This window comes from Canis lupus, chromosome 2, assembly GCF_048164855.1.
Source record: "Canis lupus baileyi chromosome 2, mCanLup2.hap1, whole genome shotgun sequence".
Lineage (NCBI taxonomy): Eukaryota > Metazoa > Chordata > Mammalia > Carnivora > Canidae > Canis > Canis lupus.
The window spans coordinates 27874211-27888375 of NC_132839.1; the positions used below are offsets into that span (position 1 = coordinate 27874211).

Sequence of the window (14165 nt, forward strand, 5' to 3'; positions counted from 1 at the left end):
ACTCAGCCTTGTTTTCTTGGGCTGCTTTATAACTGATGTGGGCGAGCTGACAAGTAGCTTTGGGCTATGTGGGATGCCTTGGCTGGGAGAGCCAAGAGGGCCGACCTGTGGGGAGTGGAAGCAGTCTCACTGTCTCCACTAGAGAGACAATCTCTTCCCAGTGCTTGATTCGGCCCGGTTTTCTGTATAAATAACACCTCTAGGTTTCCCACAGCTTATTCAAGATCTGGGACTGAGTCAAGTATGAGACTTGGCAGCTTATCTTCCAGTGTCCCAGGTGTTTTCATGTGAGCTGCAAGGGTAGAGCAGGGAGGATGGCATTGTCCACTTACATTTCAGTTCACCTATAATAATTTGACATCAGAAAGGAGGACTTGGGTGCCTGGTGGCTCTGTCGGTTAAGCATCCAACTTTTTTTTTTTTTTTTTAAGATTTTATTCATTTATTCATGAGAGACACACACAGAGGCAGAGACAGGCAGAGGGAGAAGCAGGCTCCCTATGGGGAGCCTGATTGGGACTCGATCCCCTTACCCGGGATCAAGCCTTGAGCCCAAGGCAGATGCTCACCGCTGAGCCACCCAGGTGCCCCTAAGCATCCAACTCTTGATCTCAGCTCAGGTCTTGATCTCAGGGTTGTGAATGTGAATTCCACACTGGGTGTGGAGCCTACCAAAAAAAAGTCATCATGTAAGGTGGCATGTCTGCAGCATTAACCACTGGACACAGTTACATTTTAGCTTTTGAATTGTTCTCAATACCTGTATAGCTATAACAATTGTTAAAAAAATTCAACTAAATTCTCAAGATCTAATTGGCTTTATTAATTGATTCATGAATCCAGCAGCATCCCATCTAGCACGCAGAGGAATGGTTTTTAAAGGTAAGGAGGGGGATCCCTGGGTGGCGCAGTGGTTTGGCGCCTCCCTTTGGCCCAGGGTGCGATCCTGGAGACCCAGGATCGAATCCCACTTCGGGCTCCCGGTGCATGGAGCCTGCTTCTCCCTCTGCCTGTGTCTCTGCCTCTCTCTCTCTCTCTCTCTCTGTGACTATCATAAATAAATTTTAAAAAAAATTAAAGGTAAGGAGGGGTGGGAAAGGAATGGTTTTTAATGGTAGAGAAGGATGGGAAAAAATTACTAGCAAAGAATTCATTGCTTTAGGCAAGGTCACCCTCTTAAGGGGAGGAGGATGGCTGTATCAGTAAATTTCCTAGTGCTGATCAGGATAGTCCCGGGTCAATTGGTTAAAGGTTACATTTTTGGAGGGTTGAAATTGAAGTTAAGTTAGGTATTAGGTCTTTGTTTACTAATTTGGGATCTTCACTTAAGTGACACCATTTGGAGCTTGTGGTTTTCTTTTTAGCACTGCTAATAAGACCTTGTGTTCTGTGTGAGTCAAGCAGCGTTGTCAGTGAAGTTTCATTACATTTTGTGGTTGGGGTTGAGATTGGAGCCTGACAACATTAATCAAGTTACTAATCTGAACCGCTGTGATTATCTTTGATAATCTTTGTTGATCAGGTTTTCCAAGTAGTCGAAAGTGAACCTTTGCAAGATTTCTGAACATAACATGGAAGTCAGCATAGCGTGTATAAGGGAATTCAAATAGTGGATTGATTTGATTACATAAAACATCTGTTTGAATTTTAAAGGAAACAGGATTTTACTTTGGCTTTTCTTCTGTAGTTTGCCTTCTGAGATTAAAATTGAGCTGATGTTTAAGGAAAGCAGCTGTTATGGAAAAAGAGTGGGTTTTTATCACAGAATAAGTTTTGAAACAACTTGCAGGTTTGAAGTAGGGTTGCAGTTTACAGTGATTTAAACAGCATTTCCCTCCTCATGAAAACTGTCTAGTCAAAACAAAAGTAAGAAAAACACATGCACACAACCCTTAAATCTTTTATGCAGCGATAACTAGGAGAGTTGGAAAATCAGACTTCTGTTTAAGTATCATTTTTATAAACTGGCCAACTACACTTTGAAACAAAGCCCACAAGGTTTTCATAGGATTTATTTTCCAGTTTTTTGTCCTTAAATTATATCTCAGTAATTTCACAGAGGACTGAGTCCCCTAATGCTCTAATCCTTAGTGTGTGGTTCACCAAAAAAAGGGGAAGAATTCAGTCTTTTGTTGTTGACTCCATGCTCATTGAACTCCTCCAGTGGTGTTCTCAGAAACAATGGCAGTATTTTGTAACCATAGTAATGAAAATGTTCTCTGTAATAGGATTCTTTATCAGTATGAATTTTCTTCTGCTTTGGTAGCATTATTCCTGCTAAATAACAAAAGATTTAACCAAGTAAATTTTAAAGACCTAATTGGCTTTACTAATCGATTCATGAATTGGGCAGCATTCCAACTAGTAAGTAGAAGGGAGCTTCAAAGGTCTACAGAAAAGGAAGGGTTTTCTCACCCCCCCCCCTTTTTAATGTTTATTTATTAGAGAGAGAGAGAGAAAACACAGGGGGTAGGAGCAGAGAGAGAGTCTCAAGGAGACTCCACTTTGAGTGTGGAGCCCAATCTCATGTCCCTGAGACCAGGACCTGAGTGGAAACCAAAGTCAGACCCCAACCAAATGCACACCCAGACACCCCAAAAAAGGGTTTTCAGAAGAGGGAGAGGAGGAAAAGGAAATTATTGGCACAGAATCCATTGTTTTAGGCAAGGTTGCCTTCCTAAGGGGAACGGAAGGGAGAGGGGTCTATCATAGTATGGACCAGGAAATTCCATGTTGACTGGCTGAAAGTTCCATTTTCAGGGGTTGAAACTGCAGTTTGGTTAACCTAAGTGACACCATTTTGGGCCTGTGGTTTTCTTTTTAAAATTCCTAGGAATACTGGTGGCGACTTTGCTGTTTGGGGGAAAAAAAAAAAAAAAAAGCTTACAACCCCCAAAGCAATATGTCAATTGATAAATACTCACTGGGTATCGAGCATATTATTAGTCCAAGGTGATAACTAGGCTTACTTTCATGCTTGGGAGCAACTATTGAATTGATGCTGGATATTCTTAGGATAACATCTCTCCTGGGGCAGAACTTCCACAAAGACCTGAACTGAGGTTTATGTATCTCAGCTTTGGACCTTTTATGCCTGTGAAAGGGGAGGAAACATCAAGTTCATCAGGGGGCAACACTTCCCTAGGAGTAAATGAACCAACCCAGAGGTGCACCCGGGGTACTAGGTCCTCAGAAATGGACTCTTGTGGTTTCTGTGCAGCCCTGCGGTCACACAGTTTTTCCTAGGACAGAATTCTTACCATTTTTCAGCTTCTCAGAGGAATTTTAAGACCTCAAAAAGTCCCAGTGCAGAATGATAATGGAAAGACCAACAATGGAGACAGCTCCATTTAAAAGGCAGACATTCCGGGTGGGGGTAAGGGGGACTCCCAGCTGGCTCAGTCTCCTCGTGAAGAGCCTCCGACTCTTCATCTCTGGGTTGTAAATTCAAGCCCCGCGTAGGGTGTAGAGATTACTTAAAATCTCTAAAACCAAACACAAAACATTAAAAGGCAGACACATTCCTGTAGCAAACCTAGAAAGAAAATGCAGTGATGGAGGGCACAGCCTTCTAATGGAGAGGGAAGAGTGTGGGGGTTTGGGGTGGGAGAGGTTTTGGCTTTGTCAGATGACACCCTACAGCCTAGAAGTTCGGAAGGGGGAATCCCAAGATTCCTGGGGGGGAGGGGGGAGTTTGACAGCCTTAGTTTTCAGGGAGCAGAAGCTATGGTGCTGTGGGTTAGAGAGTGTTGGGGAGCTAAGGAACTGAAGCCAGAGAGGGGAGGTCGGTGACTAGTAGGAGATGTGGGGTTTCAGCGGTGAAACCAATGTGGTTTGGGGGTAGTGAAAAACAAAATTCAGCTGAATAAAATTAAAGATCTAATTAGCCTCATTAAACGATTCACAAATACGGGGCACCTGGCTGGCTCAGGTGGCGGAGCATTTGACTCTTGATTTCGGATTGTGGGTCCAAGCCCCACTTTGGATGTAGAGATTATTTAAAAATAAAATTTTGAAAGCCCCCAATTCATGAATCGAGCAGCATCTCATCTAGCAAGTAGAAAGGAGCTTCAAGAAGTTTTAGGAAATGGGAGGTTTTTAAATGGAAGGAGAGTGGGGCAAGGAAGTTATTAGTCAAAAGCGGGGGGGGGGGGGGGGGGGGGGAACACACCTGGGTGGCTCAGTGGTTGAGCGTCTGCCTTTGGCTCAGGTTGTGATCCTGGGTCCTAGGATCGAGCCAGCCCTGCGTTGGGCTCCTTGCGGGAAGCCTGCTTCTCCCTCTGCCTGTGTTTCTGCCCCTCTCTCTCTCTCTCTCTCTCTCTCTCTCTCATCTCTCATGAATAAATAAATCTTAAAGAAAAAAAAAAGGGATTGTTTCAGGCAAGGTCACTTTCCCTTAGCGGGAAGAACAAGGAGTCTTTTTTTTTTTTTTTTTTTCCAAGGAGTCTTAACATATAGGTTTTTTCATCTTCCTTTGCAGGGGGTGGAGAGGGCCCATGTGACACATGACCTCAGTGGTGCTGACTGCAGAGTTCTTGATGGTTAAGACTGTGTTTCTTGAGGGAGATGGAAGGTGAGGAGAACTACATTTCAGGGAGAAAGTAGAGCTGCAATTAAGTTAGGCATTAAGCCCTGGGTTGCTTGCTTGGCCTGGCATCCATGACTCCCTTGTGGGCCTGTGGTTGATTTTAGAGAGGGATCTGAACAGGTTGCCCTTGTGAAGGAGGAGTAGGTTCCAACCTGAACCAACCTGGGGCTGGCCCTTGGTATGCATGGTGAAGAGGCTTGGACACCTTCTGTGTCCAGATTGCAGGATGCTGAAGCTCATTTACTCTACATTCTGTAAGCTGCCGAAATTTAGTCTCGCAGTTGCCTCCGTCCCCTTGATTTTTCTCTTCCTCCTCCTTTAACCCCTTTCCCCCATGTTTTTCTGTTTATATTTGTTTGATCCTTTGGGATTTTATTCTTTGGAAAATCCTGGAGTCTGGCTCTGGAAAGATCAGATTTTGCCGTTGTGGTGATTTTTGAAGTAGATCGTGGAATCAGAGAAACTTTTGCAAGAGACTTCAAAAGGCCTCCCTTTTAATTCTGCATGTGAAGCTTAGCTGTCTTTTTTTAAATGTCCCCTCTCAGTATACATCTGAACCCCTCTGGTGTTGGAGACTCACAGCCATTACCAATTCTTAAATTTTCTGAGCCTTGGTTTCTTTGTTCATCAAATGAAGGAATTTCTGTCTTGCTTCCCTTATATAATTGTTGAAAAAGACCATATGAGAAGACAGCCTTGACTCTGTCCTCTGTAAAGTGGTGATGCAGGGGTGTCACTTATAATGCAAGAAACTAAGACCCCTCGTGGTATTTTAAGCAGAAGGGGATTTAAGGTGGGGAAATTAGTTGTTTAAAAAATAAAACTAGAGGAGCAAGAATCAGGGACCATCCTTTGAACTCTTAGATTTGAGAACATAGTACCATAGCTGTAATCCAGAAGTCTGGAAGCTGAAGCTGTTGTTGTTACCACCATGACTGCTTCTTGACACCCCGAAGCTGATGGCTTTAACACAGGACCTCCAAGTCTAGCTGATGCAACTCCCTGCCCTGTCCCAGGACCTTGCTTGGCAGCAGACATCACAGCAGGAGGGCGGCCCCCATTTTGTTTTCCTTCCAATTATGAGTGTTGCCAGTTGTCAGGTTCCTAAGAGTAAAGGAGTCTGAGTAATGTGGCTTTCCTTTCTAGGTTCTTCAGTACTGGAAGACCCGTAAAAGAAGGTAGGAATGGAGGCTGAGTGAGGCTCTTCATGTGGAGTACATGGCATGAGGAACTAGTATGATAAACTCTAGTCTTGTGAGCACGGTACTTCCCACTCATTGTGGTTTGACCAAAAAGCAAACGGCAACCTTGGAAGTAAGACCAGAGTGTTGAGGGGGCTGACTTAGAGGTGGGAGGGTGGAAATGTGTATTGTATAAACTGGTTTTTCTCCCTCTACTCCCTTCATTGCATGACCATTTCTTTCATACCACCAGAAGGTTGATCCTTCTACTATAGTATAGTTTAATCTTGTCATCCCATGCTTGATTTTTCCAATCCATTGGGGTTAGTGCAGTGGGTTTTCTAAATGCAAATCCTTTGTAGAAATCTGTTACTTAGAATATATAATCTTCATATGACTAACAGTTAATCATGTTGTCTTAATCATTGCTGATACTAGCACTTTGTATTCTTTTTTTAATGACTTCGCCTAGGAGTTTAAACTTGTGAAAGAGGCTTACCTGAGCGGCTCAGTTGGTTAAGCATCCCACTCTTGATTTTGGCTCAGGTCTTGAACTCAGAGTTGTGAGATCCAGTCCTGTGTTAGGCTCTACGCTGGGCATCGAGCCTGCTTGAGGTTCTCTCTCTGTCTCCCTCTCTAAAAAAAAAAAAACAAAAACCAACCAAACAAAAAACACCTTGTGAAACAGATAATTTTGTTCATTGTCAGTTGTTTTTTATTTTATTGATTGCTGCTTTTTATCTCTGTCTTAATAGTTACCTTGAGTTTAATCTGCTGTTTCATTGATTTTTTTTCTTTAAAGATTTTATTTATTCATGAGCAACACAGAAAGAGAGAAGAGGGAGAGACACAGGCAGAGGGAGAAGCAGGCTCCATGCAGGGAGCCCGATAGGGAGCTTGATCCTGGGACTCAGGGGTTCACACCCTGGGCTGAAGGCAGGCGCTAAACCACGGAGCCACCCAGGCTGTCCCTGATTATTTTTTAAGGTAAAAGCTTAGACCATTATTTTAAAGATCTCATTTTTCATGAAAATAAGTATTTAAAGCCATAATTTACATCCCACATATTTTGATGTTGTATTTTTGTTATTTTGTTTAAAGTATTTTTTAATGAATTTTAATGATACATTTTTTTTAAAGATTTTATTTATTTATTCATGAGACACACACAGAGAGAAGCAGAGACACAGGCAGAGGGAGAAGCAGGCTCCATGCAGGGAACCTGATGTGGGACTTGATCCTGGGACTCCAGGATCATGCCCTGGGCTGAAGGCAGGCGCTAAACCGCTGAGCCACTCAGGGATCCCTGTTTAAAGTATTTTCTAACGTCTCTTATGACTTATTCTTTGGCCTATGAGTTATTTAGAAGTGTGTTATTTTCCAAATATTTGAGGATATTTCAGGGTATTTTTGCTATTGATTTCAAATTTACTCTTGTGTGATCGAAGAACATATTCTGTACATCTTAATTCCTTTTAAAGCTATTGTTTTATGGCCAAGAATATGATATATCTTGGTGACTATTCTATGTGCCCTTGAAAAGAACACATATTCTACAGTTATTGGGTATAGTGTTCAAGTTAATTGCTAGTGTTGGTCAAATCTCCTTTATTTTTTAGTGGCAGCGGTGGTGGTCGTAGTAATCCTCTAATTTTATTAGTCACCAGGAGAAGGGTATTTTCCAATATGATTATGTTTTTGTCTCTCCCATTAGTTTTGTAATTTTTTGGTTTAATACATTTTGAAGCTATATTAGGTGTAAAAAAATTTGGGTTGTTATGTTCCTTTAATGAATTGCTCCTTTATTTTTTAAAAATTTATTTAATTATTTTAGAGAGAGAGTGCACATGTGCATGTGAGGGGAGAGGCAGGGGGAGAGAAAACATCTCAAGCAGACTCCTCACTCATCGAGAAGCTGGACATGGGCTCAATCCCGGGATCCTGAGAGCATGACCTGACCAGAAATCAAGAGTCAGATGCTTAACTGACTGAGCCGCCTAGGGCCCCTGAATGGCTCCTTTAATAAATGATCTCTTGTATCTCTGGTAATGCTCTGTATCTTTAAGTTTTTGTCTGATGGCCATTCCACCCTTCTAACTTACAGTGTGTGTGTGTGTGTGTGTGTGTTTAAAGTAAGCTCTGTGATCAATATGGGGCTTGAATTCATGACCCAGAGATCAAGAGTTGCATGCTCTACTGACTTAAGTCAGCCAAATGTCTCATCAACCCATTTGTATTTTATATTTAAGAGTGTGTCTCTTATAAACTATATGTAGTTGGGACTTACTTTTTGATCAGCCTGACAATCTTTGCCTTTTAATTGGATGTTTAGATCATTTACATTTAATGTAATTATTCATGCTTGATATTAAGGCTAAGTAAGGCCATTTTCATTTCTCCTTCTTTGTTTTTTTTATTTTTTTTTGAGGGGGGAATATTGAATATTTCAAGCATTCTATCCTCTTCTGAATTGCCTTTTTATTTCTTCTAATGTTGTTGTAAGGATTCCAGTATTGTAGCATCTTGAAGAAGGGATATGAGTCAGAATTTCCCCATTAGTGATGGAAACTCTTATAAGTGGGTCAATTTACTAGATGCTTACTGATTATTTATAGCAAATTAATTGAGTAACATTCATGAAATTTTAAAACTATATTTTCTGCTTTATAAAAATAACACAGTTATAGAAAATCTGGGAAATACAGGAAAGTTTAAAGAAGAAAGTGAATAATGTTTATAATCCCAGAGAGAACAACCTTGTTAGTGGTTTATTTTATTTAATATTAAAATACAATAAATTTGACTGTACTTTATGTACTATTTTATATCCTAACTTATCACATGATACTGTGAACATTTTCACATATCCTAGGAATTCTTTTTGCATATTGTAGGAATTCTTAAAAAAAATTGTAATCACTGTATCACATTTAATTGATCATATCAACGTATATTTCATTATTTTCCTTTTATTAGAACATTTAGTCTTTTCTTTCTTTCTAAGGTTTTATCTTTTTAAGTGATCTCTACACCCAGTATGGGGTTTAAATTTAGAACCCCGAGATCAAGAGTCACATGCTGTACAAACTGAGCCAGCCAGTTCCCCCTAGTGTATTATTTAAAAACAACAACAACAAAAGAACCCCAAACTAGTATAAATAATAGTTTTTCTCTATGCTCATTCCTCTTTAGGTTAGATATTGGAACACAATGTGAATATACATTCTTGAAAACCACACTATGCGAAATTGCACAATAAAAATCACAGGTCTTAAGGGAAAAATGAGGTTGGGGCATAGCATTTAAAACTTTGTCAGTGACACACTTAAAAAGAAAAAGGAAACTAGTTAAAGTTGATACTACAATTTTACAAATGTTTAATGGTTAAGAAACACATAAATACTGTGAAAAGTTTGGCACTTGATTTGAAAAACATTGAAATTTGCTTGTGGAAATGGGAAATGGGTATTGGAAGAGTTGCAGCTTGTGAGTAACTGTGAAGTCACAGAAGGAAGGTTCTCTGAAATTGGATGGAAAGGTGTAATACCATGTATGTTTTAGAAGCTCATAAGTGCTGGTTCAGTTAAAGTGTGTGCATTCATGTATTCCTATGCAGCTCAGTAGAGCTGATTTTAGTTGTCGGCCTTCAGTGGGTGTCTCTCACAGACAAAATTACACATCCTGCTATGTTCAGATTGTTCCCTACTGTGCCAGGGGAGAAAAAAGTTTTCTTTGACCGTCCTAGCATCTCTGGTTGACACAGACAGATTAACAGGAGAAAACCATGCATATTTATTTAATATAAATTATATGTGACTTGGGAGCCCTCATAATGAAATGAAGATGTAAAGAAATGATGAAACATATTTGCTTTTTTTTTTCTTTTTAAAGGATTTTATTTATTCATTCATGAGAGACACAAAGACAGAGGTAGAGACACAGGCAGAGGGAGAAGCAGGCTCCATGCAGGGAGCCTGATGTGGGACTTGATCCCGGGACCCCAGGATCATGCCCTGGGCCGATGGCAGACACTCCACCGCTGAGCCACCCAGGCGTCTTGACATACTTGCTTTTATATTAGGTTGAAGAAAGAGGGGCAGTTGTATGGAAAAGTGATTTAACTATATGGGGAGACTTACTAGAAAGATAAGAATTATTTTAATATGGTCTATCTATATAGGATTCTCTCCATCTCAGCTTCTGGTCTTTCTAAGTATGTCATCTTCTTGATACAGGGTGGGCACCTTTCTTTTTTTTTTTTATTTAAAGATTTTCTTTACTTATGAGAGAGAGAGAGAGAGAGAGAGAGGCAGAGACACAGGCAGAGGGAGAATCAGGCTCCATGCAGGGAACCTGACATGGGACTGGATCCCGGGTCTCCAGGATCATGCCCTGGGCCAAAGGCAGCGCTAAACTGCTGAGCCACCTGGGCTGCCCGGAGGGCACCTTTCCTAAGGGAATTTATCTCTTTTTTTTCAGGAAGAGAAAGGAAGGCCAGAGTGCCCTTCTTGTACCTGTTGTTTCTCAAGTGCCTTTAACTCAAAATGCTCAATATGCCAAAGTGTCATATATTAGGGTGACATGCTCTAAACTCTTTATTTTTAAAAGATTTTATTTATTCATAAGAGACACAGAGAGAGGCAGAGACATAGGTAGAGGGAGAAGCAGGCCCCCTGCAGGTCAAGAAAAAGAGGTCAAGAAAAAGCTATGGAGTTGTTAAGTGAGGTGAAGCATTTGGAAGGATTGGTGTGAGCAAGTGTGGCCTAAGCCTGATGTGGGACTCCATCCCAGGAGCCCGGGATCACGACCCGAGCCAAAGGCAGACACTCAACCACTGAGCCACCTAGGTGTCCCTGAATTCTTTTAATATCAACGCTCAGTTGGTTGAGCGTCGGACTCTTGGTTTCAGCTGAGGTCGTGATCTCAGGGTTGTGGGGTCAAGTCCTGTGTCAGGCTCTGCGCTTAGTGTGGAATCTGCGTCAGATTCTTTCTCTCTCTCCCTGCTCAGTCTCATGCTCTCTGTCTCTCTCTCAAGTAAATAAATCTTTGAAAAAATGATACCAATCCTGTTGGAACAAATTTATGTTTTTCTTTTTTAAAGATATATTTATTTCTTTGAGGAAGAGAAAGAGAAAGCGAAGGAGAGTACAAGAGCAGGCACTGGGAGAAGCAGACTCTGGGCTTGATCCTGGGATGCAGAGATCATGACCTCAGCCGAAGGCAGTTGCTTAACCTACTGAGCCACCCAGGCGCCCCAAGTTAGTGTTTTCAAAGCAAGTATAGCAGAACTGACTATAGGATGAATAGCTCAGAAGCCTTGGATGTTGGAGACCTTCTTCGTTAAGGCTGCCCAACCATTTCACACTCCTGTTAGCTGCGTGAGGGAGGAGCTGGCTCCCCTGCCTCCTTTTGGACCAACTCCCAAAAAGTTGGTGCTGGAGGTGGCTGCGAGGTTCTTCTGCTTCTCCAAGTACTCAGTTTTCTTGTACTATAATAAGCAAAGAACTCCAGAGACTTCCTCTCTTTGAAAGCAGCTCTCCTTAATTTTGGGGAGCTCTGGTTTAGTTCTTCCTGTGGGCCTCCCAAGGCTGAAATGACCTGCCAGCTAGGATCTTGGAGAGGGAGGCATTTTTTTTTTAAGATTTTATTTATTTATTCGTGAGAAACACAGAATGTGAGAGGCAGAGACACAGGCAGAGGGAAAAGCAGGCTCCATGCAAAGAGCCTGATGTGGGACTCGATTGCCGGACTCTAGGAACACGCCCTGAGCCAAAGGCAGCCGCTCAACTGCTGAGCCACCCAGGTGTCCCGGCAGTTGGTTTTTGTAGTAGTCAGAAGAGACAGGCAGTGTGGAAGGTGGACATGGACTATGACTGCTGGGCCATAAGAGGACCACAGTTGGGTTGATCCTGCTGGTTATGGGAATCCCCAATATTCACTCAAACCATAAACTGCAAATTGGGACATTCTGACAAAGGGGAATTGGGCATTTGGGTATGAGAAATTTCAGTTGGAAGCCAAAATATTTGGAACTTCTAGGACACTCAGTTTTTAAGGATAATGGTCAGGCAGTTTGAAATGAGAACCATCTTGGGAAGTCCTTGATTGGCGGCAAGCCACCTAAAGTCTCACTCTTGGTCGTGGGTTACTATTTTTGGATGGCTTATGGCCTATGAGAATCTGGAAAGTCATAGGTGACCTCTGGAGATAGCAGGATCCCTAAGGGAGCGACATGCCCACCCTCTCTTGTTATTGAAGAGGAGGTAGGCCTCCAGAGCTCAGGGCCTTCCAAGACAAACACCAAATCGGCACGGTTGCTGCCACCTTGCTCCCAGGCCTTTGCCATGCTCAGTGCCCAGTACACAGTTCACACTTAAATGACAAGAGAGGGAATAGGTGGATTTTTTTTTTTTTTTGAGCCATCTGGTGTCTTTGCAGAGCAACAAAGAGCTCATGACTATAGATTTTAAGCATCTTATGGTGGGTGCCCCATATTGGTTTTTTGTACCATGTTTTGCTGTAATAAAACCAGTATACACCTTTGTCCTCTCTTTTCTTAAACCCCCAAACAATTGTTTAACATTTTCCCCCGGAAAGGTTTGCCCTGTGGATTATAGGATTTAACAGCAGGTTTTTTTTTTATTTTTTAGTAATAAATTTATTTTTTATTGGTGTTCAATTTGCCAACATACAGAATAACACCCAGTGCTCATCCCGTCAAGTGCCCCCCCTCAGTGCCCGCCACCCAGGCACCTCCAACCCCCACCCTCCTCCCCTTCCACCACCCCTAGTTTGTTTCCCAGAGTTAGGAGTCTTCCATGTTCTGTCTCCCTTTCTTAACAGCAATTTTTAAGAGTGTGCTTTCCTACCGAGTGATGTCATTTGTGAAAGTTGCAGGTTGGTATTAGGCCATTTAGAGAGAGCTGGTTAACCGATGAGCTGCTCTGTGCAAAATATGATGCCTAGCAGTAGCTTCTGGTTGCAGGCTTTGGAAAGCATGAAGCAGTAAATTATTTCCTTATGATGGGGGGAGGAGAGAGCCATGAGGGTTGTCACGGGATTGCATTTTCTTGGAAGCAAGAGGTCCAGCAGAGCTGAGTCTCTGCTTTCTTTTTACTGTTGTGGTGTGGCAGAAAGAAAGCAGGGCTTGGAGTGCTGGAGAAGAAGGCTAATTAATGCTCATTCCATTTGCCCTCAATATGGAGAGTCTGAGAGTGTTCCCAGATTATTTGGGGGATGCGCCTTCCTCTCTTCCAGTCGGTAATAATTCTTCCATTCCCTCTTCCTAATGTTTGTAAGACTTTGAGAATAAAAAAATTAGTACTGTATATAAAGCCCAGAGCTCCTGATCACAAAATAGATATATAGAATATATATAGATATGTAGAATGATCTATTCTATAAGGCTCTTATTAGAAGAGGTCGAGGAAAAGCTATGGACTTGTTAAGTGAGCTGAAGCACTTAGAAGGATTGGTGTGAGCAAGTGTGGCCTTAAGCAGTGCTGTTGGTGTTCTGGGTGCCACGACTCTTTTCTCTTGGGAACTATTGCGCAGAGCTGGTGTAAAGCATGCTTGATAAACCCCAGATGTTAGTAGCACTCACCAGCCTTTGTGAAAACACTGCCTCCACCTTCATGACCTGTGACCTGCAAAACCCCAGGGAGATGGGATGCTGCCCACAAAAGAACCACACTGAGTGCTTTGGGCTTGAGATTTTTTTTGTTTTCTTTTAAGATTTTGTTTATTCATGAAAGACACACACAGAGAGAGGCAGAGACACAGGCAGAGGGAGAAGCAGGCTCCATGCAGGGAGCCCGACGTGGGACTCAATCCCGGGACTCCAGGATCATGCCCTGGGCCGAAGGCAGGCGCTCAACCGCTGAGCCACCCAGGGATCCCGGGCTTCAGAATTTTTAGTACAGTTTAGAGTTCTTAGAAAACAGACTGAATCCTGCTTCCAGTGTGGCACAGCTATAGAGATGAAAAAGGACACAAGCAAGTGGATGATTCTACAGTACCACCTCGATGTACATGAGATACAATAAAGACTGGACATAATGATGCAGGCTGTGCTTTGGATGTGGTTTACGTTAAATGTTGCTCAGATATATTAAGATATAGTGCTTTAGGTAAACCAGTTAAATGAACTTATGTTTGATAGGAAAAGGAAAAGCATACTTTATAGTGAGAGAATTCATTTAGATCTATTTCTGGTGTGCATTTGAGGCTGTTTTGTTGATAGTCCAGAGGTGGTATAGCTTGATAGGTAAGAGCCAATTCTGATGATGGACAGCTTGAATTTAGATGTAGTCTCTGCCCCTTACCAGTGGTGTACCTTTCCTCTGCCCTTTAATTTACTTACCTGTAATATGGGGTAATCACTAGTAACTTTGTAA

The 14165-nt window shown here is 42.1% G+C and overlaps 1 protein-coding gene and 1 long non-coding RNA gene across 3 annotated transcripts in view; one reads left to right on the plus strand and one right to left on the minus strand.

Annotated features, from left to right (window-relative positions):
- SERINC5 (serine incorporator 5) overlaps window positions 1–14165 on the plus strand; it is a 106626-nt gene that overhangs the window by 7937 nt on the left and 84524 nt on the right. The window contains exons 1-2 of one of the 2 annotated variants that reach the window (XM_072793598.1): window positions 4481–4573; window positions 5735–5766. The exons of the other annotated variant lie outside the window; for it this stretch is intronic. The gene's annotated coding sequence lies outside the window, so the exon portion shown is untranslated. Of the gene's footprint in view, window positions 1–4480; window positions 4574–5734; window positions 5767–14165 lie in introns of those variants that run through there. 2 annotated transcript variants of the gene reach the window in all.
- Window positions 2025–3380, minus strand: LOC140614355 (uncharacterized). Its single transcript, XR_012015250.1, has 3 exons — window positions 3261–3380; window positions 2925–3094; window positions 2025–2277 (listed from the first exon to the last, which is right to left on the minus strand). It is a non-coding gene; the product is annotated as an uncharacterized lncRNA (long non-coding RNA).